This window comes from Ranitomeya imitator, chromosome 2 (assembly GCF_032444005.1).
Source record: "Ranitomeya imitator isolate aRanImi1 chromosome 2, aRanImi1.pri, whole genome shotgun sequence".
NCBI classification, from domain to species: Eukaryota; Metazoa; Chordata; class Amphibia; order Anura; family Dendrobatidae; genus Ranitomeya; species Ranitomeya imitator.
In genome coordinates this window covers 716,500,231-716,516,867 of record NC_091283.1, presented here as the reverse complement: position 1 = coordinate 716,516,867, position 16,637 = coordinate 716,500,231, and the positions used below count along the sequence as shown (strand labels likewise).

General features: G+C 47.3%; 1 protein-coding gene across 1 annotated transcript in view; it reads right to left on the bottom strand.

The window, feature by feature from the left end:
- The window catches only part of C2H10orf53 (chromosome 2 C10orf53 homolog), a 126,463-nt gene that overhangs the window by 29,636 nt on the left and 80,190 nt on the right, over positions 1 to 16,637 (bottom strand). The window lies entirely within an intron of this gene.

Here is a 16,637-nt window from a genome sequence, read left to right as displayed (position 1 = left end):
ACCAACTTTCCCACATGGCCCATGACGCCGCATAATCTGACCATGTCCTGTTTGACACCGAGGCTTGGATCAATCGGCCTCCCCTTCCGTAACCACCTGCCACAGATGCAAAGGACATGCTGCTCCTGCCGCCTCCGAATCTGGAGCCAAATCCCGGAATCGGTCCCACTGCAAACGAGACAAAGCATCAGCTATATTGTTCTGAACTCCTGGCACGTGCACCGCCGTAATCCATGCATTCAACTCCAAGCATCTCAGTACCAACTCCCTGACCAACCTAATTACTGGAGGGGAAGAAGAAGATAAGCTGTTAATCACGGCCACCACGCTCGAGTTATCGCAATGGAAACGTACTCGCCGATCACGAAAGCTGTCACCCCAAACAAACACTGACACCACAATCGGGAACAACTCCAACAATGCCAAATTCTTGGTGAGCCCCTTCTTTCGCCAATCCTCTGGCCACACCCCGACGCTCCATTTTCCTCCACAGTAGGCCCCATAACCAACTCCACCTGCTGCGTCTGTGTAGATCTCGCAATCAAAAGCATTCAGATCCTCCTGCTGAATAAGCGACCTGCCATTATAGCCTTCCAAAAAACGTTGCCAAACAAGAAGGTCCTCCTTATGCTCTCTACCCAAACGAATAAAATGATGAGCCGACCGAACTCCAGCCGTCGCCCTGGACAATCTGCGGCAAAATATCCTGCCCATTGGCATAATACGACAAGCAAAATTCAGGCGGCCCAGCAGCGACTGCAACTCCTTCAATGAAGTCTTCCGCAATTTTCCAATCCGACTCACCTCTCGCTTAAGCAACTCCAACTTATCATCAGGCAACCTACACTCCATTTTCTCAGAATCTATGAGAATCCCTAAGAAACTCAAGACCGTGCAGGGGCCCTCCGTTTTTCCCTGTGCCAAAGGAACACCAAACTGTCCGGCCACCCATTCCATGGTCCCAAGTAAATGACAGCACACTGCTGAATCCGGTGGACCAACAAACAAAAAATCATCCAAATAGTGAATGACAGAAGGAACGGCCGATACATCTCTCACTACCCACTCTAAAAAGGTACTGAAAGTCTCAAACAATGCACAGGAAATAGAACATCCCATAGGCAAACACCTATCCAAGTAAAAACCACCCTCCCACCAACAACCTAACAAAGGAATGCTCTGCGGGTGCACCGGCAAGAGCCTAAATGCCGACTCGATGTCCGTTTTTGCCAGCAATGCTCCAGGCCCGTACATTCGCACCCACCGAACAGCCGCATCAAACGATGTGTAAACAACGGAGCACAACTCCTCCGCAATCCCGTCATTAACCGAGGATCCTTTGGGATATGAAAGATGCTGAATTAGCCGGAACTTGTTCGGCTCCTTCTTGGGCACCACCCCAAGCGGGGAAACAATTACACCCGCCATGGGCAACGAACTAAAAGGCCCCGCCATTCTTCCCAGCTCAACCTCTTTTGCCAATTTAGCCGAAACCACCTCCGCATGCAAGCCAGCTGATCTCAAATTTTTTGTAGAAAAAGGAACAACATGCATCGGGTGAGGGATCTTAAACCCCTCAAGAAAACCGTCCCTAATAACCTCCGCCTTTTTAACATCCGGGTATCTACTTAGATAGGGGGCCATCTTTTGAACCCTCACCGGAGTCACCCCCTTGACCGCCACCCACTGATGGCTTACCACGTGATTTCTTGAAACACTTAGCGGCTCCGTGAGAGGCCCCGTTGCAATGGGAGCACACGTGTTTAAATTTACAAGTGGTGCCATACTTGCACTGGCCCTCATTAAACTGCCAGCATGTCCCAGATTTTTCCTTTGAACCCTGAGACCCGTGTCCTCCACTTTGTCCTGACTGCTGACTGCTACCCCCCCTCCCCCCTGAAAGGACTGCCCATAACGCACCGGAGCCATCACCTTCAGCCACAACCCGATGTCTTTTTGGTCCCACCTTATCTCCGGCCTCACTGCTTTTCGCTGCCTGAACTGTTCATCGTATCTCAGCCAAGCCTGGCCCCCGTAGGTACGATGCGCCTCACCAATAGCATCCAAATAACAAAACAGGCCCGAGCAATTCTCGGGGAATTTCTCCCCTATAACACTCGCTAGAATGGCAAAGGCCTGCTGCCAGTTAACGAACGTCTGAGGAATAAGGCGCCAACGCCTCTTTTCTTCCTCTTCCTTTTTGCTGTCGTCTTTCTTTCCTTTATCCAAGTTAAATTTTTCTAAAGGAAGGAGAGAGAAAATCTCTACGTATTCATCTTTCCAAATCTTTTCCTTGACTTCTTTCTTCAAATGGGCCCCCAGCGGACCCTCAAAACACACATATACCTCGCCTTTTGCCCTGTCGTCTAACTTAACGGTATCACCTTTTCCCGTTTCCGTTTGTACCGACACCGACACCCCCGCCACAGAAACAGGTGTCCCGCTACCCGAGCTCGCAATCTCGTTCGAACCCCCTGCTACGCCCCCGGCAACTGACACCCAGGCACCAGCGGGCGACGATCCCACACTGTTAGCAACTGAGCTACCCCCGCCCCCATCCAATCTACGCAAAATCTGCGACATACCCGCTAGAAGTTCTCTGACCCCCGGGACCTCATTACAGCCCCCACCCCGCTCCACCACACCCGAAACACCCGGCACTGGGGAAAGACTGGACATGTACTCACGTGGCTGCGCAGGTGCTGTGTCCCCACCAGCCGTGCTTCCTGAATCCTGCTGGTCCATTTCGTCGCGATGTTCGTTCCCGGAATCATCGCTGCCGCTCATCTGCCCCAGGCCCACGCCCCTGGCCTCCACGTCACCAGGGGGGACCGAGACTGGCGAAGGCGACCGGTCCCTCGACCTCCTGCTGGATCTGGATCTGTCCGGCTCCGTGATTCCTCTGCCTCCAGCCGCTGGACTGTCTCCTCTGGACGCCGCTCCTGCGGCCCGACCGCGACCCGCTCCTTGCCGTGATGCCGCCGCTGTCCTGCCCGATAGTCTGCTCTGCCGTCCTGTCGCAGAGCCAGGCGCACTGGGGGGATGGGATCCGGGTGCCCCCGCCGCAATTGCGCCCGCCGCGATACTCCCCGGCTCCTGCCTGGTGGATGCTGCTGCCGCCGCTGGGCTCCTTCCTCGTCCCCCTGCTCGTGATGCCGCCACCGCGGGAGGTGCTCCCCGGCGGGTAGAAGCTGCTGCTATCGGTGCTGCGGCGCCGCCGCGCCCTCTGCTAGGCCGCACCGGAAGTGCGGCCCTGACATCCTGTGCAGCGCCGGCGTCCTGCCGCGTCTGCACCGCTCGCCCAGCACCGCGCCGCCTCGCGCCGGCAGGGCCGCCAGGTGGATTCCTGCCGGGGGAGGGGGCGGGCAAGGTGGATCGGCCGCGTCCCCCAGCCCCCGCAGGGTCCCTGGAGGGGCTCCGCGGCCTGCGCCTGCCGCGCAGTGTAGTGTCGGGGGACAGCCTGTCTGGCGGCCTAGACCACCTGGTTCTGCTGCCCCGGCTCCCGCTGTCCTGGCTCCCACTGCCTCCGAGCAGCCCTGTGAGCTGCTCCTCCAGCCATCCGGCCCTCCTGGAACTGGCCTCCCGACGAAGCTGAGCTACCAGGCTGTCCACAGAAGACATGGTGAGAGGGATGTGGCAGCAGGTCCACTCACTTCGCCCGTCTAAGGTAACTGATCTCCCCTTTTCCCGCACTTTCCCAAGCCCCCACCTCCCTTTTTGCATAAATCCCCACCCCAAATCCTACTCTTCCAATCCCCGGGCTCCTTTACTCAATAACACCTTTATTTTTTAAAAGAAAACCTACTGCACTGCTCCCATGGCAACGCAGTCATGTGGGGGCCTCCTTTTAGCTGCGCCCCATACAGCCCCCCCTCTGGACCGTTGCTCGCATTCTCCACCATATGTAAGATTGCTCTTACTGAGTGTATTGGGGGACACTCGCTTGGCACGGGATTTAAGCACACGGGCATGGTTTTTCACTTAAAGCAGTCTGTTTGGTTTATTCTCTCCATAAACCATAGAAAGATTAACAAACGAAAAACAGTCTTACATCATAGTACATGACTGTTAAAACACGGTTACTAAACACGCCGAACCTCTGTGTTCAGTTATTGTGTGTGACCAGACGCCATACAGTTCACTAATGTCCATGGAGCACAACAGGCACCAACATACAACATTATGGTTGCAGCAAATAAACATGCTGGTCCTCCTTTGACCAGTTGCCGTGGGTAACCACACAGTTCATTGAAACAATAAGGACCAACAGTCTATGGAGGTACCTTACAGGAGCTCCTGCTCCACCTGCTGACTCCTTGTCAGTCCTCTGGGAAAGCTGCCTCACGGGAATCACCAACTTGCCTGTGCGGCATATCTTAGTCAGTCCAGACCCACCGAAGGACGGTAGCTTCCCCAACACTTTCACTGTGCGCTTTTCAGGGATCCGGTCCTACTCCCAGGACCTCCCAACAACCGGCATGTGCTTTTCAGGAAGCCTACTCCCAGGTCTTCCAACACAGGAACCACACAGGAACATACACCGGACCATGTGACCCACACCCAGGTCACATTATATATCCTTAACCACTCCCCTGGGTGGGAGTGTGGGTGTGTGTGGCTAGTTTGTCCTGCCCATCTCATATAACTAGCCCAGCGAGCCTCCCATGACTATTACACAACATGCAACATACTTGTGGGACTATAGGTCTGAGAACACCACATGGCTTCAGGCTGGCAACGCAGAGTCTTCTCCTCTGCGACACACATATCGTCCATTTATCACAATTCCGGACTTTGTCTTATGACCACAGCCATGCATGCAACCGCCATGCACTCTCATGGCCTCAATACACCTCTGTGTGCATACTGGGGAGACCATGCAGCGCCCCCTACCTGTTACAGGGGTCACTGCATCACACCGTTTACAACTAACAATCATAATGGGTGAATTGTATTATTAGCATCCATTTAATTTGCGGAATTGATGCCATGATAGAGAATAAATTTTATCTTTGAATGAATGTTTGATCGTGGCTCTTCTTTACATTGAATAGCTCAGACATCTTTTTGCCTGTTCTAGTTGCATCGGCTCTTAGTACTTGACTAGGTAACCAGTAAAGTAAATATGCATGGCTGAGACTAACGCAAGGTAGAAGTACAGAATAAAAATGAACTTTTAATATGATTCTTTAAAATGTGAGACACTCTGTCTAATGAGACCAATGACAATACAAGACGAACAATCATAACATAAATTCACATGAAGGTCATCACAGGAATATACGGTAGTGTGTATCTAGGAGGAAATGGTCCTCCTGCACCAAAAGGAAGGGAGCCAAAGCACATTATACCATAAACTAATATTTTTTTTCTTGCACAATATGCTTTATCTAGAAAAATACAACTACATTTTGATATACAGGATTAACGAATATAAAGGAACAATCTCACCCAGTTGCATTCATAGGTAGGACCAGATCATGTTCCAAATGCAAAGACGATCCTAGTTGTCCAAAGGGAGGGGGGAGGTCAAATTTACCCACCACAGAGGATTCCATGGGAACTGTATTAGAAATGTCCAAGATTGCTCCTGATGCATTTAATTTTTCAAATCATCAGGGGAGATGAAGACCAGAAGGGGGTCTTAAAATAGAACAAAAAGTGATGGGTGCGTGTCCATCGTATGTGCAGATATGGTAAGTCTGATCTGTACGATTGGCAGTGGTGGCGATTAAATAGACTGACGTTATGAAAGTAAGGTTGTCATTTCCGGTGCGCTCCAGCAGTGTAGGGCACAGCTGACACGCCCGCGTCACTTCCGGTGTTCACGTGGGCTCCAATGGTGGAGTGCTCAGGTGGAGGATGCACACGCCCCCTCTGATGTTGGTGTGTGCCATGTCACTCACTCCATGCCTTCCGATGCGTTGTGTCATGCAGCACACATACGGATAGAGAACGTCACTTCCAGTGTGGTGTATCTATTCAAAGTAGCTTCCCTTGCCCAGCATCTTGGAACGCAGAGCTGGAATGCCTACATCACATCTGGTATGACTTTCATGATGCGCATGAGGCGCTCCCTCTATGTGTGAAACTATCAATTACAACATATATGCTGGATCCCATTATGTGTAATGTACAAAGTAGTAATAGTAGTATAGTTTTTCGCTCCCCTCCTTCCCAGAGCAATAACTTTTTTATTCTTCTGTCAATATGGTCATGTGAGGGCTTATTTTTTGCGGGACGAGTTGTACTTTTGAAAGACATTATTGGTTTTACAATGTGTTATACTAGAAAACTGGAAAAAAATTCCAAGTGTGGTGAAATTGCAAAAAAAGTGCAATCCCAGACTAGTTTTTTGATTGGCTTTTTTTTCTAGCTTCACTAATTGCTAAAAATGACCTGATATTATGATTCCCCAGGTCATTACGAGTTCATAGACACCAAACATGTCTAGGTTATTTTTTGTCTAAGTGGTGAAAAAAAATTCAAAACTTTGCTAAAAAAAATGCGCCATTTTCCGATACCCGCAGCGTCTCCATTTTTCGTGATCTGGGGTCGGGTAAGAGCATATTTTTTGTGTGCCGAGCTGTTGTTTTTAATGATACCACTTTTGTGCAGACACGATCTTTTGATCGCCCATTATTGCATTTTAATGCAATGTCGCGGCGACCAAAAAAACATAATTCTGGTGTTTCAATTTTTTTTCTCGCTACGCTGTTTAGCGATCAGGTTAATGCTTTTTTTATTGATAGATCGGGCGATTCTGAATGCGGCGATACCAAATATGTGTATGTTTGATTTTTTTATTGTTTTATTTAGAATGGGGCGAAAGGGGAGTGATTTAAACTTTTATATTTTTTTATTTTTTTCATATTTTTAAAAACTTTTTTTTAACTTGTGCCATGTTTCAATAGCCTCCATGGGAGGCTAGAAGCTGGCAGTACTCGATCGGCTCAGCTACGTAGCAGCGATCATCAGATCGCTGCTACGTAGCTGAAATGCAGGCTTGCTATGAGTGCCGACCACAGGGGGGCGCTCACAGCAGGCCGGCATCAGTAACAATAGAGGTTTCAAGGACCTCTATGGCTACTGTCCTGACACATCGCCGACCCCTGATCATGTGACGGGGGTCGGCGATGCGCTCATTTCTGGCCGCGTGGCCGGAAGCTGTAGTTAAATGCCGCTGTCAGCGTTTGACAGCGGCATTTAGCAGATTAATAGCGGCGGGTGAATCGCGATTTCACCCGCCGCTATTGCGCGCACATTGTCAGCTGTACAAAACAGCTGACATGTCGCGACTTTGATGTGGGCTCACCGCCGGAGCCCATATCAAAGGGGGGACACGACATGCGCAGTACTAGTACGGCGCATGTCGTGAAGGGCTTAACTGTTCACAATAACAGTAATTTTGACCAAGAGTGTCCAAACATTCACATGCCACTGTATTTCTTCTGGTTTCTGGAACCACTTTGACATTCTGTGATGCTCAATTTAAAATTGACAGCATAGAGTTGGGTAGATATTTTAAACCATTAGGTGGTCATAGACACTGAAAGGGTTTCTTAGGGTCCATATCTTACTTTAGTAGAAATATAAAAAATATAGGGTTTGATGTTAAGTAATATTTTAGGCAGGTGCAGTTGCTGGGCCGATCAGCCACTTACAGTATGAACCCAACTCAGGGCCTTGTTAAGGTTACCAGTTTCTGCTTAATAATAATAATTTTTATTTATATAGCGCCAACATATTCCGCAGCACTTTACAATTAAGCGGGGACGTGTACAGACAATAAATTCAGTACAAGTTAAGACAATTTAAACAGTGACATTAGGGGTGAGGTCCCTGCTCGCAAGCTTACAATCTACAATCTTAGAATGAGTTACTTCAGTTGTTGGTTAGGTGATTTAACAAATACAGAATATCTATTTAAATCAAAGGGAGATATCCAACCAAACATATAAGTGAAGTCTATAAATACAGACCTTCTCCAAGAAAAAAAATTGTAACCAGTAAAAAAAATCCTTTTTAACTCTTGTTGGCACTTTTTTTTGTTGGAGTTCCAAATCAATTGAGACATCTTGATTGTATGATATCTAAAAGGTTCACATTCTGCTTTCCTTAACCACTATCCATTGAACTGGGATTCTTGGGATCTTTCTTCAGATATAAGATCTTACAGGGATGATCCCTCCCTAACAGATGATTCCTTGGTCATCGTCTCTCAGGTGATGCCATAGGTGAGGAGAAAAATTACAATTACCAGAAATTTGATTTTCCTGAAACCCATGACAACACCCCTATTTATTCTATCCCTTTGGCTTATGATTAGTGGAATGAGTGAATGTATAAATAATAACATAATATCAATATTAATTTAGGTGACTCCTACTTGACTTGTTGGAAACCAAATTAAAGGAGGAAGTGGGAGTTGGCTTTTGTTTTGTGCTCTTGGCTTTCAGATCAGTAGTAGTGGTTTTTCAGGAAAATCAAATTACCAGCAAGTAATTATAATTTTTAGGTTACAACCTGTGATCACTATAGATGTGGCTTTTATTTGCAATGGGCTGTAGCTATATAAAGGAATGGCCAAAATGTAAAAACTCTTCTTTGCAGTTCACTGCAAACCATAAGCAAATAACATTAAGCCTACATTGTATCTTGCAGACATCTGAATCTGTATTGCATTAGTCTTTTATTAAGTGTTAAGTAAATAACCCATAGAAAAATGCCTGCTGTTAATCAGCAACATGAAAATACAAATAGGAAAAATGGTTTCTAATTTGCCTAATTACTCTTAGTTCCCTTGTAATACTGGCACATGTCCACTCCTTATCGTTTAATTAGCTCTTCAAAGTGAGAGCAAACTGTGAAATTATGATTGCAGAATTTTTAGTATCACTTGTAAAGTAAATTGTGCAGACCATGTCTCAGCAAGTATTCTAATTAAGGTAATTTTCCATGCATTTCCAGAAAATGTTGTATATGAGATCACATACATTAATGTAGATTGTTTCTGGAAACCATAAAGAAGTTGTCCACTACTTGGACAACTTCTTGTTATACCCCTCGCTTGGTCGTGATTGCATAAAAAAGCTTATACTCACCTCCTGTGCCGGCACAGTACCCGCGGCGTCGGCACTCACTTTCCCTGGGACTGTCGTGTGGCGTTATGACATGTGATGCCGGTGCCCAATCAGCATTGGCGTCACTGTCTCCGCCACAATATTGTAGATTGTTTCGGGAAGCTTTAAAAAAGTTGACCACTAGTTATCCCTCGCTTGCCCCAATAACATAAAAAAGATTATATTCACCTCCCGTGCCACGTCACCACTCACTCTCCCTGGGGCTGTCGTGCGGTGTTGTGACATGTGATGCCGATGCCCACTCAGCGCTGGCGTCACTGTTTCTGCCTCCAAATGTGTTGAGCATGTAGAGGAAGTCCGAGATCAGCTGTAGCCCGGACTTCCTCTTCATGTTCAAAATGTTCGAAGGCGGAGACAGTTACGCCCGTGTCATGTGTCACAAAACCGCTCAACAGCCCTGGGGACAGCGACTGCTGAGACCGCGGGAATGATGCTGGCACGGGAAGTGACTATAGGCTTTATTATCTTAAGGGGGACAAACCTTTTGATCAAGAATGGGTTGTTCTAGTAGTGAACAACAACTTTAAAGAAGTTGTCCACTATTTGGACAACCTATTGTCATACTCCACACTTGGCCCCGATAAAATAAAAAGGCTTACACTAACCTCCCGTGCCGTTCCAGCAGTGTCAGCACTTACGTTCCCGGGGCTCTCTTGCGGTTATGACACATGAGCCTGGTACCCATTCAGTCACTGCCTCAGTCTTCGTACGAATTGAACATGAAGATGAAGGGAGAGGAGCCGCAACCCTGACTTCCTCTTGATGTTCAATTCGTAAAAAGGCACAGACAGTGGTGCCAGCGCAGATTGAACGCCAGTCTCACGAGTCAAAACAACCACACAATAGGACCAGGAATGTGAGTGCCGACACTGCTGGAACAGCGACGGCACGGGAGAGGTGTATAAACTATGTTAATTTATCGGTGCCAAACATTTAAATATAGAATGGTTTGTCCTAGTAGTGGTCAACCCCTTTAACACTGGCCTAATGGCTTAACCCCTTGCCAACTGTGGATGTACTCAGTATGTCCTGGTTAGGAAGTACTTCTCAACTTTGGATATGCTGAGTACGTCCAAGCGATCTTGTATCGCCACTGGGTATCAGCCGATTCTGACAAATGACACCCAGCATTCAGTGCCAAGAGCGGTGCCTGCAACGCTCCCGACATTTTAACCCCCTAAATGGTGCAATAGAATTTAGGCAGAGGGAGGGAGCCAATTCTGCCCTCTGCCATGGTGACAACATCCGGGTCACCAAGCTCCAGCAAACATGTTAGATCATGCTCAGTGCATGATCTAACAAGTTTGAGTGAGAGAAGACTGTAACTTCCAATGCATTGCAATGAATTAGAACTGCAATCAGACTACAGAAAGTGAACGTCCCATAGTGGGACTAAGTAAAAAGTGAAAAAAAAAGGTTAAATTTTTTTTACAAAAAATATAAATATATTGTACCCAGAAAAAAATATTTTTTTATGAAAAATTAGCACAGAAACTTCGTGTCGCCACATCCAGAATGACCTGACATATAAAACTGTCCCACCAGTTAACCCCGTCAGTGAACACCGAAAAAAATGAACACAAGGCAAAAAACAATGCTTTTTCATCATACTGCAGATCATAAAGTGAAATAAAACGTGATAAAAAAGAATGTAAACAAAAATAGTATCACTGAAAACGTCATCTTGTCCCACAAAAACAAGCTGCTATACAGCTCCATCAGTAAGAATAAAGATATAGCTTTCATAATAGTGATGCAATAATTATTTTTTCTATAAAATAGTTTTTATTGTGCAAAAGCACCAAAACCATAAAAAAAGATATAAATGTGGTATCGCTTTAAATGTACTGATCCGTAGAATAAAGCTGCCTTATCAATTTTACCACACGCCTAACAGCATAAAAAAGAACCTCAAAAAAACAATTCCTGAATTGCTGTTTTTTGTTCATTCTGCCTTGCAAAAATTGAAATGGAAAGCGATCAAAAAATGCAATGTGTCCAACAATTGCACTGGACACTACAACAGCAGTTTGCAATTTTCACTCAGCAACATCCACTGCTGCTTGTTTCTAGAAAACACCCATGGAGTCATAATCGTCACTACACCTGTAGATAAACTCCCAAAGGGGTATAATTTCCCAAATTAGGTCTCTTGAGGGGGGACTCTGCTCTTCTAGCTCTTAGGGGCTCTGTATATGGAGGCCTCAAGCTATCTTAAGGTACCGTCACACTTAGCGACGCTGCAGCGATACCGACAACGATCCGGATCGCTGCAGCGTCGCTGTTTGGTCGCTGGAGAGCTGTCACACAGACCGCTCTCCAGCGACCAACGATGTCGGTAACCAGGGTAAACATCGGGTAACTAAGCGCAGGGCCGCGCTTAGTAACCCGATGTTTACCCTGGTTACCATCCTAAAAGTAAAAAAAACAAACACTACATACTTACCTACCGCTGTCTGTGCTCCAGCCCTGTGCTCTGCACTCCTCCTGTACTGTCTGTGTGAGCACAGCGGCCGGAAAGCAGAGCGGTGACGTCACCGCTCTGCTTTCTGGCTGACCGACGCTCACAGTCAGTACAGGAGGAGAGCAGAGCACAGTGCCGGGGACAGACAGCGGTAGGTAAGTATGTGGTGTTTGTTTTTTTTTACTTTTAGGATGGTAACCAGGGTAAACATCGGGTTACTAAGCGCGGCCCTGCGCTTAGTTACCCGATGTTTACCCTGGTTACCAGTGAAGACATCGCTGAATCGGTGTCACACACGCCGATTCAGCGATGTCTGCGGGGAGTCCAGCGACCAAATAAAGTTCTGGACTTTCTTCCCCAACCAGCGACAGCACAGCAGGGGCCTGATCGCTGCTGCCTGTCACACTGGACGATATCGCTAGCGAGGACGCTGCAACGTCACGGATCGCTAGCGATATCGTCTAGTGTGACGGTACCTTTAGGAAAATCTGCACTCCAGGAGGCAAATAGTACTCAGTCCCCCCCACCCGTTCTCGCTGTATGGCTAAGCAGTACTGTACAGCCACATAAAGGGTATTTCTAAAATCAGGGAAAATTGTGGATCAAATTTTGGTGCCATTTTTACCCATTTTCCAGTGTGGAAATGTAAAATCTGGGGCTAAAACAAAATTTTGGTACTAACAATTTAGTAATTTCTAAAGTATAAAATTCTGTGACCCACCTGTGGTGAATATATGATCACTGCACCCCTAGATGAATTCATTTAATGGTGTAGTTTGCAAAATGAGGACACCTTTCTGGGGTTCTGCTGTACTGACACCTCAGGAGCTCTGCCAATGGGACATGGCACCCTAAAACCAGTCTAGCAAAATCTGAACTCCAATATGGCGTTTCTTCTCTTCTGAGCTTTGCAATGTACCTCAAAAGTAGTTTTCAACCACATATGGGGTATCAGCATGCTCAGGAGAAATTGCACAACACATTTTCTCTTGCTATTCTTACGAAAATAAAAAATCTGGGGATAAAATAACATTTTTGGGTGAAAAATACTACCACAAAATTACCGTAGATAAATTCCGTGAGGGGTCTATTTTCCAAAATGGGGTCACTATTGGGCTTTCCACTGTTTAGGCACATCAGGGTCTCTCCAAACACGACATGATCCTGGCAGACCATTCCATCAAAGTCTGTAAATGTCACTCTTTTTTTATTTTCACGGATCAATGTTATAAACTTCTGTGAACCTGGGGGTTCAAGGTGCTTAACACACATCTAGATAAGTTCCTTGGGGGTCTAATTTCCAAAATGGTGTCACTTGTGGCAGTTTCCAATGTTTAGGCACATCAGGGGCTCTCCAAACGCGACATGGCTAATTATTCCAGCAAAGTTTTTCATTCAAAAGGTCAAACGGCGCTCCTTCCCTTCCAAGCTCTGCCGTGCGCCCAAACAGTGGTTCACCCCCACATATGGGGTATCAACGTACTCAGGACAAGTTGGACAACAACTTTTGGAGTCCAATTTCTCCTGTTACCCTTGTGAAAATAAAAAATTGTGGACTAAGGGTGGTTTCACACTTGCGTTTTTGTCTGCAGCGTTTTTTACCCAAAAAACGCATGCGTTTTTTTCCCCTATATTTAACATTGAAAACGCATGCGTTTTTTGGTGTACGCGTTTGCACGCGTTTGTGAACGCATGCGTTTTTTTACTGCATGCGTTCATTTTCTAAAATGCAACTTGTAGTATTTTGAGGGGCGTTTTTTTCCCCCAAAAAACGCATGCGTTTACATGCGTTTTTTTTTGGACAAAAAATGCATTGGAGTCAATGGGGACGCATGCGTTTTTTTGGACATGCGTTTGCATGCGTTTTTTTGACGCATGCGTTTTTTTTGGCACCATTGAATTAACTGTAGATAAGGATGTCTAGACACTGATAAGCCTCCCCCATAGCAGCAGGGTTATAAAAGGAAGGTTGGGGGAAGTTTCTGGTCACTTCTCATCAGACTCCAAAGAAGACAGCACCCTGCCCGGACACATTGTTGGACAAGACACAGAGCAATGTGAGTATATCCTAGCCAATGCATGCATTTTCAATTTTTTGGATCTACATGTCCTAATTTCTTCAATTTTTTTCTTTCAACACGCATCAGAATGTCTTCTCCGGTTTCTTCGTCTGATGAGGAGTTCCAGCCACAGCAATCAGAAGTGGATCACGTGAGCGAGGTAATTTTTTTGTCCGTCAGCTTGGTAAGTATTGACTGTCACATCGACACATGAGGCAATTTTTTTTAAAAATTTTATAGAGCACTTCAACTGAGGGACAGAGAGGTACTGAGCAGCGGAGTCAAGGTCCAGGTAGAAGACGGCAGCGGGTATGTATACCAGGCAGACTGTCCTTATTGTAATATTCTTTCCTTTTCTGTACCCTTGTTTTTCTTTACATTTTTCTTGTATCATCCTTTTCTGAAAGTTGTCTTTCATATTCCTGCCCTTTCTCATCTTCGTGTCTTATTTTTTCCAAATGTGGTTGAGCAAACTTAAATGATTTTCTTTTAATTTTAGGTTTCACAACGGGACGACGACCGGATTGATAATGACCTGCTGATCAGTCTGGTCCAGGAGCGAGTCCCGTTGTGGGACAGCCGGGATCAACAGCACTCCGTCAATAGTGTTCTCCGTCGTTTGTGGAGTGAGGTGGCCCAAGCGTTGTGGGATGGCTGGGAGAATTCCCCGCCACGGGTCCGTAATGCATTTGGTAAGTATTGCACGGTAGTGTGAAGCAACAGACCTTGGCCATGCTCTCTTGACTGTGTGTGATGAAAGAAACTTTTCGTAGTTTCTGTCATCACACACAGTCACGAGAGCACGGCCAAAAGTCCTTATTCTGACCATTATATTTTATTGTTATTTCACAGTGGACAAAGTAAGGACACGTTGGCGTTCCATGAAGGACCGCTTCAACAAGGACCTGCGTGCAGAGAAGAGTGCAGCTAGTGGTTCCGGAGCAAGGCACCGGCTCTACAAATACCACCGTGTGTTGGCCTTCCTGAGACCGGTCCTTCTCATGAGAACGTAAGTATTTCTCACATGCCTCCGGTTGTATTGCATAGACATAATCTGTCATTTTTAATTCCACAGGATGTACCGTCTTGTTATAGTTTGGTATTAATTTTCTGTTTTCTTTTTTCACAGCACACACTGCACGACTGTCGCCACAGGTTCTGGAGCGGTCCTTCAGCCGGCAGCCACGGACCTGTCCCAGCCATCCAGCAGCGCAGCACCAGGTGGGTCTTCCACACTCACTGGAGACCAGGGGGCTGGCCCATCAGGTCTTCCCCTTTCTCAGTCCTCTTTCGCTGCACCCATTTTTGCGGGCTCATCCCGGCAGCGACAGAGGGCTTCGGATAGGTCCCTCATGCCCGAGTTTTTGCACTTGAGCTCGGTTTTACACGAAGCTATCAAGGCTTTAGGTGACAGAATGGATGTGTCCCGTAACCTGTTAGAGTGCCGCATCCAGGATGTCGCCAAAAGCGTTGATCAAGTGAAAGCCGACCTCCAGAAGCCAGCTCATCATTTTTTTAATCAAATCGAACAGGGCATGTCGGAACACCTTAGCCCTGATCTCCAGCTGAGTGTGATGCAGGCCTGCAATGTTGCTTTTGTGCAGGCTATGCAGCAGAGTCAGAGTCGTAATGTGGCGGCATATCCAACTGTGCCGTCACTGTCACAAGTAAACACTATTCCTACCTCTGCTGCATACCACTGCACGGCCACCTCTATTCCCTCTACAGGTGTACTCCACTACAGCGCCAACACGATGACGAGTGCTGTTGGACATCCCACCGCCACCACCGTGACGACCGCTGCTCCGGCTTGGACCTCCTCCGCTCACACCACGATGACGCAGGACCCTGGCGTGGCTTATCGGCCCGGCACCCTCCCGATGCAGCAGGACCCATCCATGCAATATCGGACCGGCCCACCCCCGATGCAGCAGGACCGAGGCCTGGCATATGGGACCGGACCCACCCCGATGCAGCAGGACCGAGGCGTTGCTTTCCGGGCAGGACACCCCCCGATGCAGCAGGACCCATCCATGGCGTATCGCACCGGGCCCCCCATGATGCAGCGCGACCAAGCCATACCTTTCCGGACAGGACCCACCCCGATGCAGCCCACCCCGATGCAGCAGGACCCATCCATGGCTTTACGTTCCCCCCCCCCAACGATGCACCAGGAACATGGGAGGGTGTTATGTTCCCCCCCCCAACGAGGCACCAGGATCCTGGGAGGGTTTTTGTTTCCCCCCCCCCCCAACGAGGCACCAGGATCCTGGGAGGGTTTTTGTTTCCCCCCCCCCAACGAGGCACCAGGACCCAGGCGGGACTTTATCTTTTCCCCCATTGGACTCAGACATTGCCGAGCGCTCCACAATGGAGACTGACTGTTTAATTGTGGAGCCGGGTCCTGACGTGTCTCCCGCCTACACTTTACAACCTAGCCCCAGAAGACTTCCCCCAACCCGGAAAACCCAACGTAAAACTGGCAAAACTCATAAAAAACAAAAAACTTTGATTATTCCTCCCCCATCACCTACCGATGTGTCTCAACCTTCCAGTGTGTCTCAAGCCCCTCATGTTTTAAGCCCCATCCCCGAACTTCCAGACCCTTCAAGTTTTCTTGCCCATTCTCCTGCCACCTCTGCCTCCTCCACAGTGAGCCAGGCTTCAGTTCTGAATACCCCCCAGTTACGTCACTCAACCCCAAGCCGGCGTGGTTCAACCCGGCGCGGTACCAAGAAATAAATTGTTGTTTTTCCTCAATAAAAAAAAAATATTATTTGCAACAATTATGTTTGGTTTATTGTGTCTTTCACCGCTCTCAATACACACCAATAAAGTTCGTCACACACTTATTCTTTTGGCCTACACATATCTCCAGTAGTATAAAATACCAGACAACATCTATATGTGTTTCTTTAGTATACAGATATGAGTTGGCCAAAAAAATAGCAGTTATTTCCATACTCTTAT